Below are 7,001 nucleotides of genomic sequence, written 5' to 3'. Positions count from 1 at the left end.
GATATATCTCCCGGCAATCTTGATTCCAGCTTGTTCTTCTTCGAGCCCAGCGTTTCTCATGAAGTACTCTGCATATAAGTTAAATAAGCAGGGTGACAATATATAGCTTTGATGTACTCCTTTTCCTATTTGGAACCAGTCTGTTGTTCCATGTCCAGTTCTAACTGTTGCTTCTTGACCTGCATACAGGTTTCTCAAGAGGCAGGTGAGGTGGTCTGGTATTCCCATCTCTTTCAGAAATTTCCACAGTTTATTGTGATCCACAGAGTCAAAGGCTTTGGCATAGTCAATAAAGCAGAAATAGATGTGTTTCTGGAAGTCTTGCTTTTTCAATGATCCAGTGGATGTTGGCAATTTGATCTCTGGTTCCTCTGCCTTTTCTAAAACCAGCTTGAACATCTGGAAGTTCACAGTTCACATATTGCTTTTAGACAAAGAAACCACAAATTTCTGAGGAAGTGGCAGGATCAAGAAACTTGGGCTTTTGGTGCATATTTAGTGAAGAACCTAAACAGTTTGGGCTTGAGGCAGTAAATAAAGAAGGAACATGGTTTGTTTATTAGACCTCTTTGACTGAATTCCCAGCTTTGGCAGTAAGAGTGTCCTTCTACCCCGAGATGCAGGAAGGGCACCTTTCACACAGGGGATTCATTTCTAGCTTTTACAGAGACAAGAGAGGAGAGTCAGGGTGTCGTTCTTTCATAGGCCATTATTATGTAGTTTTAACTTGACATAATATGCCACTTCGGCATTTTTAGGGATGGCCCATCCTAAGCCCCCGTGTTGATGAGGATTCACCTCCCCTCTTATTTTGTTCCTCAGCCCTGGGGAGGGAGTGGCTTTCTGTAGTTATTGATCTGGGCTGCCTTGACATTCCCCTTCATATCCCATTTCCTGCATAACCAACTTTCTGCCTCAAATATCTTCTTTTTAAAAATTTTTTATTTATATTAGAGTATATGATTTACCAGAGAAGGCAATGGCACCCCACTCCGGTACTCTTGCCTGGAAAATCCCATGGATGGAGGAGCCTGGTAGGCTACAGTCCACGGGGTCGCTGAAGGTCGGACACGACTGAACGACTTCACTTTCACTTTTCACTTTCATGCTTTGGAGAAGGAAATGGCAACCCACTCCAGTGTTCTTTCCTGGAGAATCCCAGGGACGGGGGAGCCTGGTGGGCTGCCATCTATGGGGTCACACAGAGTCGGACACGGCTGAAGCAACTTGGCAATTAGCAATATGATTTACAGTGCTGTATTAGTTTCAGGTATACAGCAAAGTGATACAGTTTTCTGCATACAAAGAACTTAATCATGTCCAACTCTTTGCGACCACACAGACTGTAGCCCATCAGGCTCCTCTGTCCATGGAATTCTCCAGGCAAGACTGGAGTAGGTAGCCATTCCCTTCTCCATGGAAGTTTCCAACCCAGGGATCGAACCTGGGTCTTTACTGTCTGAGCTACCAGGTTATATGTGTGTGTGTGTATACACATCTATTTTACATATATATAATATATATATACACACACACACACATATATTCTTCAGATTACTTTTTCATGTGGGTTATTACAGAGTATTGAGTAGAGGTTCCTGTGCTATACAGTAGGGTATTGTTATCTATTTTATATGTATTTTTTTGTGTATTAGTATTAATCTCAACCTCCTCTAATTTTCCCCCACCCCCTCATTTTCTGTTTGGTAACTATAAGTTTATTTTCTAGGTCTGTGAGTCTGTTTCTGTTTTCTAAATAAATTCATTTGTTTCATTTTTTAAGATTCGACATATAAGTGATATCATATGATATCTGTCTTTCTCTGACTTCCTTTAGTATGATAATCTCTAGATTCATCTATATTGATGGAAATGGCATTATTTTATTGTTTTTATGGCTGAGTAATATTCCACTGTGTACATGTATCACATCATCTTTATCCATTCCTCTGTTGGTGGGCATTTAGGTTGCTTCCATGTCAGCTATTTCAAATAGTACTGCAATAATTATTGGTTGCATGTGTCTTTGCAAAATATAATTTTCTCCAGATATATACCCAGGAATGGGATTGATGGATTACATGGTAGTTCTGTTGTTAGTTTTCCATATGTATATTTTTCATAGTGGTTGGGAAATTTACATTCCCACCAACAGTGTAGGAGGGTTCCCTTTGTTCCACATCCTCTCCAGCATTTATTGTTTGTAGACTTTTTCATGATGGCCATTTTGACTAGTGTGAGGAAGTAGTTCATTGTTGTTTTAATTTGCATTTCTCTGCTAATTAGCACTGTTGGCAGTGTTGAGCACCTTGTGCTTTTTGGCCATCTATATATCCCACTTTTTTTTTTTTTTTCTGGTAATGACTTTATTTTTTCAGTTAACATAACCAACCCATGATACAGCATACTAAATCCTAAAGTACAAATCCAAGTAAGGTAATACCTTTACTAAGTTACAAAACTTTGGCAAATCAGTACAGTACTCTTTAACACAATATAATGTACTTTTGTTGGAGTCATTTATTACTTTTGTGATAATTTTTACTCCAAAATAATGTTATCTGGGTATGAAATGAAAACATAATGATTTTTAATGGTGGTTTATAGCAGAGCAAATTATTTTATGCAGTTAATGTCTTTTTAAAATGATACAGTTTCTCCTTTAAAAGTGAGTTCCCTCATGTAAGCTCTCCAAGATTACTGAAACAGGGCAGTTGTGCATATACAGAGAGGGCTCTGTTTGCTTCTGAGGTTGGTCCAAAGCCAGATAGAATTCCAATGAATGAAAAGCTTTAAAATTCTACCCTAAAGAGGTTTCACCAGCCAATACCAATTTCCAAACATACTTTTCAAAAATTGTTAAAATTTTGCGTGTATTGAATTCTCAAAATCAGTCATTTCTGACCATATGAATTTCAGCTGATCCCTTTTATTTAGAAACCCTGACCTCTTTGGTTTGATCAAGTCACATAGCTTTAGCTTATTAAAAAGAATTCTACCTAAAATAGGGTTGTATTTTTTAAATAACAAATAAATATACTGCCAGCTTGTAGAGACTTGGGGAACTGGGTGCTGTGTATCAACTTTCATTATCATTTCTTCACAAATGCTGCTGCTGCCATTGGTGTCTGTCCTGCCAAAGCTGTCAGTTCCTCAATTTCAACATTTAGTTTATGTATTACACACTCCACTGATTCTCAGCCTTTATTCAGTTCAGTCTCTCAGTTGTATCTGACTCTTTGTGACCCCATGGACTGCAGCACGCTAGGCCTCCCAGTCCATCACCAACTCCTGGATTTACTCAAACTCATGTCCATTGAGTTGGCGATGCCATCCAACCATCTCATCCTCTGCCATCCCCTTCTCCTCCTGCCTTCAATCTTTCCCAGCATCAGGGTCTTTTCAGATAAGTCAGTTCTTCCCATCAGGTGGCCAGAGTACTGGAGTTTCAGCTTCAGCATCAGGCCTTCCAATGAATATTCAGGACTGATTTCCTTTAGGATGGACTGGTTGGATCTCCTTGCAGTCCAAGGGATTCTCAAGAGTCTTCTGCAACACTACAGTTCAAAAGCATTAATACTTCAGCACTCAGCTTTCTTTATAGTCCAACTCTTACATTCATACATGACCATTGGAAAAACCATAGCTTTGACTAGATGGCAAAGTAATGTTGGCAAAGTAATGTCTCTGCTTTTTAATGTACTGTCTAGGTGGGTCATAGCTTTTCTTCCAAGGAGCAAGCATCTTTTAATTTCATGGCTGCAGTCACCATCTGCAGTGATTTTGGAGCCCAAAAAAATAAAGTCTGACACTGTTTCCACTGTTTCCCCATCTATTTCCCATGAAATGATGGGACCAGATGCCATGATCTTAGTTTTCTGAATGTTGAGTTGTAAGCCAACTTTTTCACTTTCCTCTTTCACTTTTATCAAGAGGCTTTTTAGTTCTTCTTCACTTTCTGCCATAAGGGTGGTGTCATCTGCATATCTGAGGTTATTGCTATTTCTCTCGGCAATCTTGATTCTAGCTTGTGATTCCTCCAGCCCAGTGTTTCTCATGATGTACTCTGTATATAAGTTAAATAAGCAGGGTGACAGTATACAGCCTTGACGTACTCCTTTCCCGATTTGGAACCAGTCTGTTGTTCCATGTCTAGTTCTAGCTGTTGCTTCCTGACCTGCATACAAATTTCTCCAGAGGCAGGTCAGGTGGTCTGATATTCCCATCTGTCTAAGAATTTTCCAGAGTTTGTTGTGATCCACATGGTCAAAAGCTTTGGCATAGTCAATAAAGCAGAAATAGATGTTTTTTTCTGGAACTCTATTGCTTTCTTGATGATCTAGTAGATATTGGCAATTTGTTCTCTGGTTCCTCTGCCTTTTCTAAATCCAGCTTGAACATCTGGAATTTCACGGTTCATGTACTGTTGAAGCCTGGCTTGGAGAATTTAAAGCATTACTTTGCTAGCGTGTGAGATGATTGCAATTGTGTAGTAGTTTGAACATTCTTTGGCATTGGAATGAAAACTGACCTTTTCCAGTCCTGTGACCACTGCTGAGTTTTCCAAATTTGCTGGCATATTGAGTGCAGCACTTTCACAGCATCATCTTTCAGGATTTGAAATAGCTCAACTGGAATTCCATCACCTCCACTAGCTTTATTTGTAGTGATGCTTCCTAAGGCCCACTTTACTTCTCATTCCAGGACGTCTGGCTCTAGGTGAGTGATCACAACGTTGTGGTTATCTGGGTCATGAAGATCTTTTTTGTACATTTCTTCTGTGTTCTTGCCATGTCTTCTTAATATCTTCTTTTTCTTTGTTAGCATTTGATGATATCGTACTTGCCATCAGCCCTTCAAGGTAACTGCTGAGACTGATCTCTTTCACGGTAATTATGGCTTCTCGAGTCAAGTATTTTTTTCTGGGTCTTGAGGATGTGGTTTATATATGTCTCTCATCTACTGAAACCATATTTGTAAATGAAATATTTGTAGATTTAAGTTCCATTATGGATCCACTATAGAATATTCTTGCATATATGTTTTGATTCTTGCTGCACCAATAATAGATTTCACAATGGAAGGCAGTCCCCACTCTGTGCTGAGAAGTCTATGGCTGTGCAACCTTCCAGAGGGGTATATGTGTCTGTCCAGTACATCAGCTCCAACCACACTCGGGTTCATAGAGTTTGGGTGTTTCTGCATTGCAGCTGTTGTAAAAATTTCCCATGGGTGGTCAAAGACGTGCTCTGAAGTCCAGATCTTCATGGTGATGGTGGCCAGTACAGTTTCCCGGTGATGCTAGGTCACAAATGAGGCAAAGAGACCACTCTTGCCCAAGCTCTGCCCCTCAGCCACCCTGCCAGCTGCCCAGTGTATATCTTCTTTTTTTTAATGGAAATGTCTTTTTAGATCTTGTGCCCACTTGGGGGTTGGGTTATTTGGCTTTTTGATCTTGAGCTGCATGAGCAGTTCATAAATTTTGGAGATTAATCCCTTGTTGGTCACATCATTTGCAAATATTTTCTCCCATTCTGTGTGTTGTTTTTCTGTTCTGTTTATGGTTTCCTTTACTGGGCAAAGGCCTTTAAACCTAATTAGGTCCCATTCATTTTTTATTTTTGTTCTTATTTTCATTATTCTAGGAGGTGGATGCAAAAAGATACTGCTGTGATGTACATCAAAGAGTGTTCTGTCTATGTTTCCTTCTAGGAGTTTTATAGTATACAGTCTTGATTTAGGTCTTTAATCCATTTTCAGTTTATTTTTGTGTATGGTATTAAAATTTTAATTTAATTCTTTTACATGTAGCTGTCCAATTTTCTCTGCACTACTTTTTGAAGGGACTCTCTTCTTCTTGTACATTATTGCCTCCTTGATCATAGATTAAGGTGACCATAGGTGCATGGGTTTATTTCTTGGTTTTCTATCCTGTTATATTGATCTATATTTCTGTTTTTCTGTCAGTGCCATACTGTTTTGATGACTGTAGCTTTGTAGTATAGGCTGAAGTCAGGGAGACTGACTCCTCCATCTCCTTTTTTCTGCCACTAAGGGTTGCTTTGGCTGTTTGGGTTTGTGTGTGTGTGTGTTTCCATACTAACTTTGAACTTTTTGTTCTTGTTCTGCAAAAAATGCCATTGTTAACTTGATAGGCATTGCACTGAATCTGTATTTTGCCTTGGGTAGTATAGTTATTTGACAATACTAATTCTTCTAATCCAAGAATATGGTATATCTTTCCATCTGTTTGTGTCATCTTCAATTTTGGTCATATCAATGTCTTACAGTTTTCAGAGTATAAGACTTTTGCCTCCTTAGATAGGTTTGCTCCTACTTTTTTTTTTTTTTTTGATGTGATGGCAAATGAGGTTGTGTCCTCTCAATTATCAAAGAAATCAGATAATTTCTTTCTGAGCTTTCATTGTTAGTGTATAGGAATGCAAGATATTTCTGCGTATTAATTTTGTATTCTTCAACTTTACTAGATTCATTGATTAGCTTTAGTAGTTTTCTGGTGGCGTCTTTAGGATTTCCTATCTATAGTATCATATCATCTGGAGACAGTGACAGTTTTACTTTTTTTTTTTTTTTTTCCGATTTGGATTCCTTTTTCTTCTTTTTCTTCTGATTGCTGGCCTAGGACATCCAAAACCAAATTGAATAGAAGTGATGACAGTGGACATCCTTGTCTTATTCTTGATCTTAGAGGGAATGCGTTCAGCTTTTCACTGTTGAGTATAGTATTAGCTGTAGGTTTGTAATATATGACCTTTATTATGTTGAATGATGCTCTTTCTCAGAGAAGGCAATGGCACCCCACTCCAGTACTCTTGCCTGGAAAATCCCATGGATGGAGGAGCCTGGTAGGCTGCAGTCCATGGGGTCGCTGAGAGTTGGACACAACTGAGCGACTTCACTTTCATGCGTTGGAGAAGGAAATGGCAACCCACTCCAGTGTTCTTGCCTGGAGAATCCCAAGGACGGGGGAGCTTGGTGGG

The 7,001-nt window shown here is 39.1% G+C and overlaps 1 pseudogene; it reads right to left on the bottom strand.

Moving 5' to 3' along the window:
* Positions 1-3,092: 3,092 nt before the first annotated feature.
* On the bottom strand, positions 3,093-5,268 carry LOC113896621 (annotated as a pseudogene).
* Between the last annotated feature and the right edge of the window lie 1,733 nt (positions 5,269-7,001).

The sequence above is a fragment of the Bos indicus x Bos taurus genome, chromosome 7, assembly GCF_003369695.1.
Source record: "Bos indicus x Bos taurus breed Angus x Brahman F1 hybrid chromosome 7, Bos_hybrid_MaternalHap_v2.0, whole genome shotgun sequence".
NCBI lineage: Eukaryota > Metazoa > Chordata > Mammalia > Artiodactyla > Bovidae > Bos > Bos indicus x Bos taurus.
The sequence above is the reverse complement of the archived record's forward strand: the minus strand, read 5'-3'. Positions and strand labels throughout refer to the sequence as shown.